The following is a 12,556-nucleotide window of genomic DNA, read 5'->3' as shown; positions in this document are numbered from 1 at the left end:
AGGCTTCATATTATAATTTTTTATTTTATAAACTTTGTTGAATATAAATAAGATTTTAATTAAATAAGTTGCAACTTGGAAGATGTTTAACATAACGTAATAATGATATTTAAAGTTAATTTTGATGGTGAAGTTTTTATTTGAAAAATCATTAGCAATATTTGGTTCAATACCAGATAACCACTGCCTTAAATCTGATCCTGCTTCAAGTTTATTTCTTTATTTTGATTTAAAAGAAGAATAAAGAGAAAATGCCTGCTCACACAAATATGTGGTGGAAATCACAGGAGAATTTTATAGACTCTCTTGATAAGGGATGAAAATTCCTTTTTAAAATTTTTAGTCACCTAAACAATCAATGAAAATGAATAGCTAGTTATCATGTAAAATATTTACTTTTCTACTGGCTAATGGCAAGTGCTGCATTAGATGATAAATGTACATAAAAATTAATTGCATATATTGCTTTGTTTTTTAACAATGTTTGTATAGAAATTAATCTTTTGTAAGGAAAAAATCTCATCAGACATGACTTTCTTTTACCCTACTGGCATACTAGCTATCCTCTCACATAAACTCTACTAAATAATTGCCCCGCGTTGTCAGCCAATTCATTGTATCATGGCTTATAATGCACACACCCAGCAGTAATGATTTTCAAACAGTCTGGTGTTTATTCTGCAAGAGCACTAATGTTTCTAATTTCTTGATCACATGATTACATGCTGATAAGGTATAACTACATGGTAACAGAGATAAGTGAGGGAGCTCCTCTGGTGCAATGTTCAGAATTCAAATGAATTCAAATGTCTGGAATGGGAATCATTTGTGCTTAAATTTGAAGCCTTGTGGTGGTTTAGAAACAATTTGATGACAGGTTGAGAAATTTCAAGAACACATTGTGTTTAGTCAGAAGTGCTCAGTTTGATGTAATGGCTTGCATGAACACCAAAATCATTGCACACATGATCATGATGATTTTGAATCATTTCAGAAATAAACTTATGATGCTCCAAACATGTGTTTGTCACCAAAGGAAAATGTATTTATACTTTGGTCATTATTTACTGCTTAAAGTCACACTAAAGAATTTCTAGTATGAATCTTTTGGGTCATTGTTGGTTTCACAAACCATGGATATGAGATCCATTGGTCTGGATAAAGATGGTTTCCTGGGTTATAGTTAGGTGTACATCATCAATTTCTAGAACCAGACTAAGATTGAGACTCAAGGGTGGTGATCAAGTAGAAGTATATGTGTCATTGTATCCTTTTTAGCGAGCAACTGTGAGGATACTATCAACAAACCCTATAGTTGTCTAAGACAACAATTGTATCTGCTTCTATTCCTTGGAATCCTAGCCTGGAGTAGAACAGGACAGTTGTTCATCATAACACAGTGACTAAAATTCATCCCTTTTCATCCAATTGTCATTTTACTTAACAGAGGAACCAAAAGTGAAATTAGAGTTTTGGTTTATCATAAATATCTCATTTCACAAGCAGCCCTGAAGATGGCATTGTGGTTTTTTTGACAGTGATATGATCTTCCAGAATAAAAGCACATTTTGGGATAAACATAGAACCATCGGGTACAATGGAAAAAACACTGGCTTTGATATCAGAAGACCTGGGTTAAAAGCCTTACCCTGATATGTATTACCTGTGCAATGTTGGGTAAAATTGCTTAATCTCCCCTGCACCTCAGTTTTCTCATTTGTAAGATAAACAGATTAGATAACTTCAGAGGTACCTTCCAGTTCTGAATTTATGATCCTATGATCTCAGATGAAAAAAGCACCATCCTTTGGTTAATCTAATGAGGGTGTAGCTAGGTGATACAGTGGATAGAGTGCTGTGCCTAGAGTCAGGAGGACTTGAGTTCAAATCTGGCCTCAGGCACTTACTAGCTGTGTGACCCTAGGCAAGTCACTTAACTCTGCCTCTTTTTCCTCATCTGCAAAATGAACTGGAGAAGAAAATGGCAAACAATTCCAATATCTTTGCCAAGAAAACCTCAAGCAGGAGCACAAAGAGTCAGACATTCATGGAAAACAACTGAACAATAACAACCTAATGAGGCGAGCTTTAAATACTGTTCACTAGGGATTCCTCAGTGGAAGTCCCAAAATAAGCAAAATATATTTTGATTTAGAAGGAATCTGGAAACTCAGGGCAGAGTTGCTGAGATATCTTAGTGAAGCCAAAGTAGTATTGAAGGACAAACAGAAAGTAAAATATTCTATCTGAAAGGTTTATGGGGGTCAAGTCTAATTTTAATGAGCATCATAAAAAATACACTATAATGAAAATATTTCTAATCCATGGCTGAGGGCCTGGTCTTTTGTGTATCTTGTGAACACAGAATTCTCTACATTATATAATTAGGTAAAATGTTTCATTCCTTTCCTCTCCTTGTCTGATGTTTACTCATGACAAATGCCTAAGAAAGTCAAACTCCTGATTTTACGTTAGAGAGTAACAATGGACACTCCGCAGATTTCCTATCCCTTTATAAGATCTGTGGGCCAGGAGTGCAAGGTCATTAGCTTAAAGCTGGAAGACACTTTAGAGGTCATCTAGGCCAACTTCTTTTTATATATGAGACCAGAATGTGAAAACACCTGCCCAGATTTACCTAGGTAGAGTCAGAGACAGTCTATACTGTGCTGTCTATACTCCCCTCCCTTTCCTATCTTTGCCCCTTGGCCAACTGTTTGGTTTTTTTACTTTCTTTTTCTTTTCAGTGTTTACCATAGTGCCTGGGATATCATATATATTGAACGTTGCTATCCAACTAACTCCAAAATCTAGCTCACTTCCCACCATATCACTGCTGCCTACTATAAGTGTTAATAGGAAAACACATCCCAAATTTCAGAATTCCATTATTCTGTGGAAAGAGCATTGGATTCAGCATCAGGGAGCCTATGTTCATATCCTGACTCTGCCGCATGAGAGTCTACCTGTACGTGGTTACTTAATCTCCCATTGATAGAGACCAACTAGCAGCCTAGAGTCATGCATGCCTTGAAGCAAGAAGACAGGACTCAGGTGTCACCAGAAGTGGCCATAGCACAAGTTCACTCCCATCACAGACATCACAGACATGTTCATAGATATGTAAGATATATATATATCTTACATATCTTATATATATATATCTTACATATAACCTGGTCATGTATAAAATGGGGGGAAGGACCAATGACCTCTAAAGTTCTTTCCAACTTTAAATCTTATGATTCGGTAAAAAGGTTCCAGTGGAGGAGGGGGAAAAAACAAGAGGAAAACAAGTTGCAGACATATTTTTCTAAGCTAAAGTTCTCTAAACACAAGAAATGGGAAGTGGAAGAGAAAGATTTGCCAGGTACTAAACAGAGTATTTATATGAGGACTTTTTAACAAATATTGTCTCATTTGATTTTCCCAACAACAACCTTGAGAGGTAGGCATTGTTATTATCATCATTTTACAGGAGAAGAAACTGAGGCAGATGGAAGTTAAGTGACTTGCTTCAGGGTCACATAGCTGAGAAGTAGCTAAGATCAAATCTGATCTCATCTCCCTTACTTCAGCCCAGCACTCTGTCTACCTCATTATCTCTAAGAGTTTCATATTTTTTATAAGGGAAAAAAAGGGAGTAATAAAATGTTCCATTGGCCAGGGCTAAGGGGAGACCTAAAAAGCATTTGAGCATGTGAGGATGAATGCCACCAAAGAATGCTAACAAATAGTAGAACCATTCAGGGGTTAACTTGGAAAACCACAGTAGAAGTAACAAACAGAACCTGCTCTCTCTTACTCTCTTGAACTATAACAAGAAAGAGAGAGAGAGAGACAGAGACAGAGAGACAGAGAGAGACAGAGAGAGAAAGAAAGAAGAAGAAAAAAAGAAAAAGAACGACTTTGAATGTTGCTTTTTTTAAATGTCATTTAATTCCTGGGGGAAAGTTTCAACATCTCCAGAAACATACACAGGGACCATGTGTGAACAGCAAATACATAGGAAAAGGCGAAATGTGTGCAGAGAGCACAAATGGTCACATAACTTCAGAAGAGAGCCAGACCAGAGAGCAGGTGAGTGTAGGGCAACTCATTTCTTTCATGCTGCACATCACACCCTGATGTCCCTTGGGCATGGCATGACGCTGACCTCTGCTGGGTTTCTCCAGTCTCGGTGGCATCATTCCTGGCGACTGGTTGCTGTTGCTCTCTGCTGCCACCAGCTGGTCAAGTGTGATATCTGCTAAAGCCATTTCTCTAGTGTTTAAAATGATAGTCTTTTCCTGGTGTAAATAGGCCAGTGAGCTAGAGAAACCTTTAGGCACTCTGAGGTGTGCCTTTTGAGCTGTTGTTCAGGGTATCTCAGCTTAAACTCTTTCCTGACTTATAATTTGAAGTTCCCTTTTAACTCCTATCATAGCCCAGGGTACCTAGCTTGGGTCTCCTTCAAATCATCCTCTGATATTTGATTTAGCAAAACTTTAAAAGAGTGGTATGTTGAAAGGAGATTCTTTTCAACCCACACCATACTCCTGGTTGCCATGCAAATCAACTTGGGAGCAAGACTGGAAAGGAGTGGGGTGGACCTGGGGCTGATGTTGGAGGCAGGATATGCTTCAGTGGAAAAAATCTCTAAGATGTTCAGGACTTGAAGACATCAATCAATAAACATTAAGTTCCAGGGACTATGCCAAGCACCTAAATATCAGCAAGAAGTAGCAGAGAGCTATTTAATAACTAATTATTGAATTAGGACCAAGGTTTTTCCCCTCATTAAGAAATGAACCAGTGTGGGAAATTTTAGGGCAAAGACTTATCCCACGCTAAGATCTAATCAAAGATAGTAAAAGAAAGTCTAAGTTTAGGTAAATCAGTGGATTCCTGCTCATTGTACTTATTTCCACAAGTCTGGGGAAAATGTAAATTTTCCCTTTTGTCAGATAGGTGGCACAGAAATCGATAAGTCTCTTTGACCAAGTCTTGCGTGATCCAAATCATGTACCCCCTAAGACTCTCATTAATATGAGCCCACATCTCATTATAATATTCATTCTTCTCATTATTAACCAATCAGAGTTGATTGCCATCCTCAGGAAAACCTACTCTTCCATGGGCATATAAACTATGGCATTTCAAAGTACCACTGACCTCTTTTGTTAATAAAATGCAAGCATTGTTAGTTAATAAAATGACTAGTTACCAAAACTATGCCTCTTGAACTTTTCAAACATCATATAGCTGTAAAAGATAGCGACAAGTATCTGGAACAAAAATTATCTGCCATTTTTCCCCCAGTGCAATTGAAGTGTTTGAATTATTCTACATTATTCCTGAAGAGGCAAAGATTGGGCCTTTTTCTTTACTCTAGGCAAGAACCTGCAAAGACAGCCTGCTATTAGAGATACCCAACTTTTAATGCCTTGGAGAAACACAATCTTAGAAAAGCATCCAGATTAGATATTTTAAAAGCAAACATTTGTACAATATTTAACTTAACGTGCTCAGCAAACATGATTATTAGTTAAACCTCACAGCTTTGATTAGGAAGGTGAATATGCCTTTACCCCTTAAAAATGAGAAAGATCCTCAACCTCAAAGAGGCCAGGGGAGTTAGGACCATTCTGGACAGGATCCAGACATTCCTCTTTCCCTAGCCACAAGTGGATGGTTTAGGATATGTGTTTCTTAATCTCCTTTCTCTGGGAGATACAATATCTTAAGATAAATTTTTTTAAAATCCCAATCAGTTCACGAGACTCTACGCACAGTGCTAACTTTAATTAAACAAAGACAAACATCTAAGGGCTTAGAACCCAGTGTAGGAAAGTGGGAGAGACACAAATGAAATCTTTTTTTTTCCTTACTGAAACCCTGAAATCCGACCAGCAGAATGGAACGTTCAGACCTAATTTATTGTGACTTTCACAGGTGATCCCCAAGGAGAGCAATTGTCTGTGGGACTTGAGCTGGAGGAGAGCAAAACAGAAAGGACAGTTAATATTTGAGAGAGAAACTGCCATGCCTATGGTGTTAATCAGAAAAGTGCTAGAGAGCTCCAACATGGTGATGAATCTCCTCTTAATAACTAACACAGTATTTAACTTTGGGAGTCATTTTAATGTACAGAGAAAATACAGCATTCATTATCAAGTCTCAAGTCACTTATTTCCTCTGGCACCGTCAGGCTGCTGCTAATTAGCTATTCACATAAATGTTGAAAAAAATGGCTTTCAGATTTCATCTTGGATTGCAAAGCCTGCAAATTTTAGACACTAAGCTTTTTACCTGAGCTACTACCAGGGTGGATTGCTCAAGACCTTTGCGCTTGGTGCCAGAGTGGCACCACTTGGCCACTTGGAAACAACAGGGTTTAGCACCTCCTCACCAGAAATAATCAAAATCAGAAGTTGTGAGATGGCAGACAGAGATGAACTTCTCTCATGCTCTATCATGCCTGTCAGATACTCACAGTAATTTTTCCAACAGCAGCTTCGGGATGATGTCCTGGGATCTCCACTAAGGCTGCCCAGGGTGTGGTTCCTGGCATATACACCCCTTTATACATGTTCTCTGGAAAAGCATGTTTTCTACACATGTGCCCTTTGTCATGCATATATGCCCTCACTACCTCATGTGTGTGTATAAAGGATGTTTTCTTGTCACTTAATTTGCTAAGCTGTTTGATTAATGTTATTTGCTTAGAACTAATGTGTCCTCCAGCCTTGTAAAAGTAAACATGTTGGTCAGTCTCCATGAGCTACGATTTTGAGGGCGTATTTACCTTTAAAGTGCCTTGAACTTAGTAAACATTTCTGGGGGCCCTGGTACTCCCTCTGCCAAGTGAGGGCATTGGATTGGCCAACTTCTAAGATCATTTCTCTCTCTAAATCTTATGACCTCTGTTCTCAGCTCTGTAGCTACATTCAAGATAGTTAGAGATGACTACCATATGGGTAAATTCTGAGCTCTTCCCCACAAAATGTGATATAGACTACTCATTACACACACACACACACACACACGAAACATTTACTGTGTTAATGGCTTTGCCTTTAACTTGAGAGAGTAGAAGAATTAGGTTTATACTGTGGAAAGAAAGACGTCCAATTTAACTAAGGCTGTTAACTCCAGAATGACCAACAACATGAGAGAGCTTCAGAGATGTCAAACTAATAGGCAATTTGGACCCAGAAATGAAAACTCTAGTAGGTCAGTAACAGTGGCGAGCTCACCACCAAAGAACAGAACTGGAGAGGGGAAGTACAGAGGGAGCGGAGTCATTGGCCAGGAGGGGATTGTCTGAAGAAACAGGTTTCGATGGGCATATACCAGCAGGGTCTTTTCTGCACCTCGTTCCCATCCACAGTGTTGTGTCAGGCTTCTGCTAAAGGCTGCGGAGCATGGACTGCCAAAGTAACATGAAGAAATCTCAACTGGAATTGTTCTAAGATTTCAGTGGGATAGAAACTAACGTCTCTTCTCATTTATCCACTTTATTCTTAAACTCATCAAAGAAGAAACAAATCTAGTAAGACACTAATGTATGAGTATCATCATCATCACAGCTGACATTTATACAGCATTTTTTGGTTAATTTCATTAATTTGGGAAACTTCATCTACCAATCAATGCAGGTTGGCTACTTGAGTGGAACTGGTAGCTTTGGAGAGTTTCCTGGGGGCCATTGAGGGTTTAAGTGGCTGGCCTATGGCTAGTATAGAGGCGGAATGTGAACCCAGGTCTTCTTGACTATACTACATTGCCACCCATATAGCACTCCATCACTACAAAAGGTTTTGCTCATTTTTTTTTTATCAGCACCATTTTGTGACAGGGGCTGTAGCCCATGGAGCATGGGGAAGAATGGTCCTACAGGGATCATCCCATGGAACATGTGCAGAATCACCCTCCTTGCTTCTGGATGGCCAAGTATGATGGCTCAGCCCTTGATAACTCAGCTGCATTAGGATGATAAAATGACCCCTTTATTGGCCTCTTAGACCCATATCATGAGAGGGAGGGGCTGAATCAGTTTAAAAAGAGAGTTTCTTGCTTGTTTGCTTATTTTTTTTTCTTTCTGTCTCTGGAACATGTGGCAAATAGTTCTCTCTCCCTGGGCTTCCTGTGATGGGGGAGTGAGTGAGATATTTGATTTCTCCCCCATCCAACAAGAATGAAGACCTTTTTAGCAGCTAAAGCATATATTAGTTTAGTTGAGCCTGAGACTCAGGACCCAGACTGCTTTTCATGCTTTGTGTTTCCTTCCTTAAGCAAAGGTGACTGAATAGTGATCCTGAGGTGGACCAGTCTTGGAGGCAATCTTCTGAGTCTGAGAGGGCTGGAGATCAGGGGTCCATTATCTGGAGTTGACTTTTAGAAGGAGGAGTTTCTGATTTGGAGAGGATGACCACCAACAGGAGCACAGCTCAGTGCCTGGCCTGGACGTGGATTTAGGATTATTTGGACTGTGACAAGCCAAGGTGAACTGTAAAATGCCTGTGCAGTAATCCTGCAAATCACCTCACGTTTTAATCTTTAAGTTTCAAAGTCATCAAACTGAAGTGTTAAGTGATGCGACTGCAATTGCTACTTTAAGCAAGCAGTTAATGTGCACTTGGTAGAGTCTTGTATTTAGCATTTCTTTTGTGTGAAGGAAATAAGTAGCAGCCCTTTACCATAGCTAGAGTATAGACTGAATACCTTTCTTTTCCCTCCCCAGCTCCTCCAGGAGACCTAAGGAAATTTGAAACTCGTTGAGGTCTTTTGCCTCTTTTTGGAGGGGCAGCTAGAAGGCTCAGTGGACGTAGTGCTGGGACCAGAGTTAGGAAGATCTTAGTTCAAAAATCTAGCCTCAGATGCATACTAGTTGTGTGACTCTGGGCAAGTCACTTAACCTCCGTTTGCTTTAATCCATTGGAGAAGGAACTGGCAGACCACTCCAGCTGTGTTCGTCCTCCGATGCCAAGAAAGACCACGTCATCAGAGAAATGACAACATGACTTGCACTTGACTTTGTTGTGAGGGAGGGAGGGCTGTGCAGGTCACCAGGCTCCCTTGGCAGACCACTCCAATATCTTTGCCAAGAAAACCCCATGGACTTTATGGTCCACAGCATCATGAAGAGTCAGACACAACTGAATGACAGGTACCTGGTACCTTGTAGGCTCTTAACAAACGTTGATTGATTGATTGAATCCAAACCGCAAGGGCCTGGAGCTGTCCTACTTTTTGCTTATATTTGTCCTCTCTGAGCTTAGCACAATGCCTGGTTCATAGAAAGTACTTAATAGATAAATGCTTGTTTCCATCTTCCTTTAAAACCAGAGTAGACATCTTCTACTCCCATTCTTTCCTGGCCTCGGTAAACTGAGACTGCAGAGGTTAAGTGATCTAAGGTCATATAGAACCACAGAGGAGAGATTTGGCCCTGACTCCAAGTCCAAAGCCTTTCATAGGCTGCAAACCCCTTGATGAATAATAGGTAATCATAGTTAATGACTAACATTTATAGAACACTTCAGATTTGGTTGTCTTTACTCATCACAGTGCTATCAAGGAGTAACAGAGAGTGAGAATAAAATTAGTTTTATTGAAGCAACTAGGACAAAGTGGTTAAGGAACTGGGGGAGCACTTGGGGAGACGGAAAACACCAGCAAAGATGTTTAAATGAGCCCACAGATCATCCAATTCAATAAACTTTAAACATAGATGTAAGGTACCATGCTAGGAGCTTGGGATAGAAGGATGGAAAAAGACCAAGTTCTTGCCCTCAGGAAGCTTCTAATTGAATACGTGCTACAGAGCAGAATGTGACCATTACAAAATTTTTTGGAATATAGAAAGGCCTTCTTGCAAGCCTATGAAATCACATTAGAAAAATGGCTACATATCTGGCCCAGCAGTAAGTTAAACCATATATATTGTAAGTTCCTTAATGGCAGGGAATACTTCATAGGATCATAGATTTGAAACTGAAAGGAACCTGACAGTTTATCTAGTGATCAGTTAATCTGGGGTTTAGGAACTTGTGTTGCTATTGCGGTTCAATGTTGAACATCTTGATGACTGTACTTCAATATAATTGGCTTCACTTTCTGGTAGGTGTAACTAATACCAGCACCCTCCTAGTTCATATTGGGACAATATGAGTCACTTGTAAGTCACTGAACATTTTACAAAAGACATTTACTTTGCTCTAATACAACAAGGATATGCAACAAAGAGAGTGTAGCACTGAGCCCCCCCGCCCCATACCTCCCCCACCCCTGTCCAGCTGGAGATGTCTGGTCAGTACGGCATCAAGAGAATGACCACTCCCTTAGCCTCAGACACCCATCAACTCTGAGACACCCATCAACTCTGAGACACCCAGACTTCATAGAGCAGGGACTTTTTATGCTTCTCAACAATGAAACTTCCATCAGTGAATCTGGGACCCCCTTTATAATCCCATGTTGGGACTGGAAGCTCAATTCCGTGTGGACAGTCTCGGGCAGGTAAAAGTGGGACTTCTAAATCTTAGAGTCTTACGAGGCCTTCCATGAACAGCGGGGGTTCGAGAAGGTCAGACTGAGCTAGCTTGGCTAGCTCGGGTATTTCCGCCTCTCCCCCGGAGATACCTGATGGGTGGAGTCTCCCTGCCCTCGAGGTCGTCCCGGATTGGAGCACACCTAGTTACCTAACAGCATGGTATTGAGATGCAAACTGTGTGGCTGAAGATTAAGTAGGATTGAGGAAGCCAGAAAGTCTCTCTTAGCATGTGTGGAGCCAAAGAGGATAGTAGGGCTCCGCTTCTTTTCTTTCCTCTCTCCCCTCCCCCTCTCTCCCCGCTTGTACTTCTACTTCCAATCCCTTAAGCTTAGCCTCCTTAGGAGATCTCCCCCTCTTCCTCCTAAGGAAGATCCCCCTGCATTTGTAACCCGGACCCTGAAATAAAGCTCAACCCCTGTTTGACTCTGGAACGACCTTTCTCTCATACGTTTATCCGGTTTGGCCAACCGAAGACCTGGGACAGGTAAGAAAGACTCGGGTAGCCCAATACAGGCCTCTAGGCCTGGCAATCCCGCATGCTTTATTTTATGCATTTAAAAAAAAACATGACCCTGAGAAGCCAAAGGCTGCCTCAGACTGCCAAAGGGGACCATGACACCCCCAGACAAAGGAAATCTAGTCTATCATTGAAAAACGAGGAAAGAACTCTAGAGTGCTAAAGTGACTTGCTGAAGGTAACACAAATAGCCAGCAGCAGCACTGGGAGGTGAACCTGCTTCTCCTACTACACATTCAGCACTCCTTCCACAATACCAAGCTAGAGCTCATTTCTGCCTTTGTTTACCCAGTATATTGAATATAGTTGGCACCTAAGAAATGCTTGATGAATTGAACTTCAGGTAAAGAAGATTACAGGCATTTGGAAGAGTATAGAAGGAGCAAAGCTTGTCATGATGACAAGACACATGATCAAAGGGGGTGCAAAGTCATCTGTCTGAACTGAAGTGACAAAGGGTAGGTAGGATTTGTGAGAGAGAATCTGGAAGGAAGAAAGGAAGGAAGAAAGAAAGAAAGGAGGAAGAAAGGAAGGAAAGAAGAGAGGAAGGAAGAAAGGAAGCTTATCGAGTTCTATCAATCGTCCTTTAAATGGAGGTTTTGTTTTTTGTTGTTTTAAGAAACATTTTGTTTGAAATGTTACTAGGAAAAGGCAAGAAAACAAGATGCCTTTTAGTGATCAAAGTAGAGACTTTCAAGAATTTTTTTTTGCAAATTTGCTTTTTAAAAATTGTAATGAAAACAGATTTAGTTTCCATTGAAATATCTTCCTGCTGGGATAACAATTTGATTTTTGAAACACGAACTAGAAGTGATTTAAAAAAATAAACTAAAATCAGAAATATTTTTTTATTTCCTATTGTAAGGGTGATGTAAAAGACAGAATAGATTTGTTTTATGTAGTTCTAGAGAGCAGAACTAAGAAGAGTGGTTGTGAATTATAAACAGACATTTTTTCTCAGCTTAAGGAGAAGTATACTAACAGAGATCATCAACAATGAAATGGACTGCCTTATAAAGTAATGAGTTCCCCATCATTGTAAGGGTACGCGCAGGAGCAGAATGAAGATATTAGCAGAGATGTAATAAAAGAGATTCTTTTATTGGGTAGGAAGGATCACTGGACAGTCAAGACAAATGAACTGATTCAACAGACCTGGGTTCTAGTGCAAGTTCTGAAACTAACTCACTATGTTACTTAAGGCAAGACAGCCTCTAGATCTTATTTTACTCATCTGTGAAATACAAATCTATTCAACCTGACAAGCATTTAGCAAGGCACTATGGTAGGCACAGAGAAGACAGAGTCTCTGTTCTAGGTGACCTTACGTTCTTTTGAGGGGTTGGTGACTTGTAATAATCCTTCCAAACCTAAATCTTATGATTCCATGTGTAACCTATTGGTTATCTCCTAAGGTACATTCTCTTTTACTCTATCCCCCCTGTACTCTAACCTCAGATGAAAAGGTGGCCCTTCTCACCAACATCTACCCTCTAAATGTA

The 12,556-nt window shown here is 40.0% G+C and overlaps 1 long non-coding RNA gene across 1 annotated transcript in view; it reads right to left on the bottom strand.

The window, feature by feature from the left end:
• Positions 1-3,937: 3,937 nt before the first annotated feature.
• LOC140511353 (uncharacterized) overlaps positions 3,938-12,556 on the bottom strand; it is a 55,491-nt gene continuing 46,872 nt past the window's right edge. Inside the window, exon 6 of the long non-coding RNA XR_011969510.1 lies at positions 3,938-5,972. This is a non-coding gene — a long non-coding RNA (uncharacterized lncRNA). The remainder of the gene's footprint in view (positions 5,973-12,556) is intronic.

The sequence above is a fragment of the Notamacropus eugenii genome, chromosome 6 (genome assembly GCF_028372415.1).
Source record: "Notamacropus eugenii isolate mMacEug1 chromosome 6, mMacEug1.pri_v2, whole genome shotgun sequence".
Taxonomy (NCBI): domain Eukaryota; kingdom Metazoa; phylum Chordata; class Mammalia; order Diprotodontia; family Macropodidae; genus Notamacropus; species Notamacropus eugenii.
This window is presented reverse-complemented; position numbering and strand designations above follow the sequence as displayed.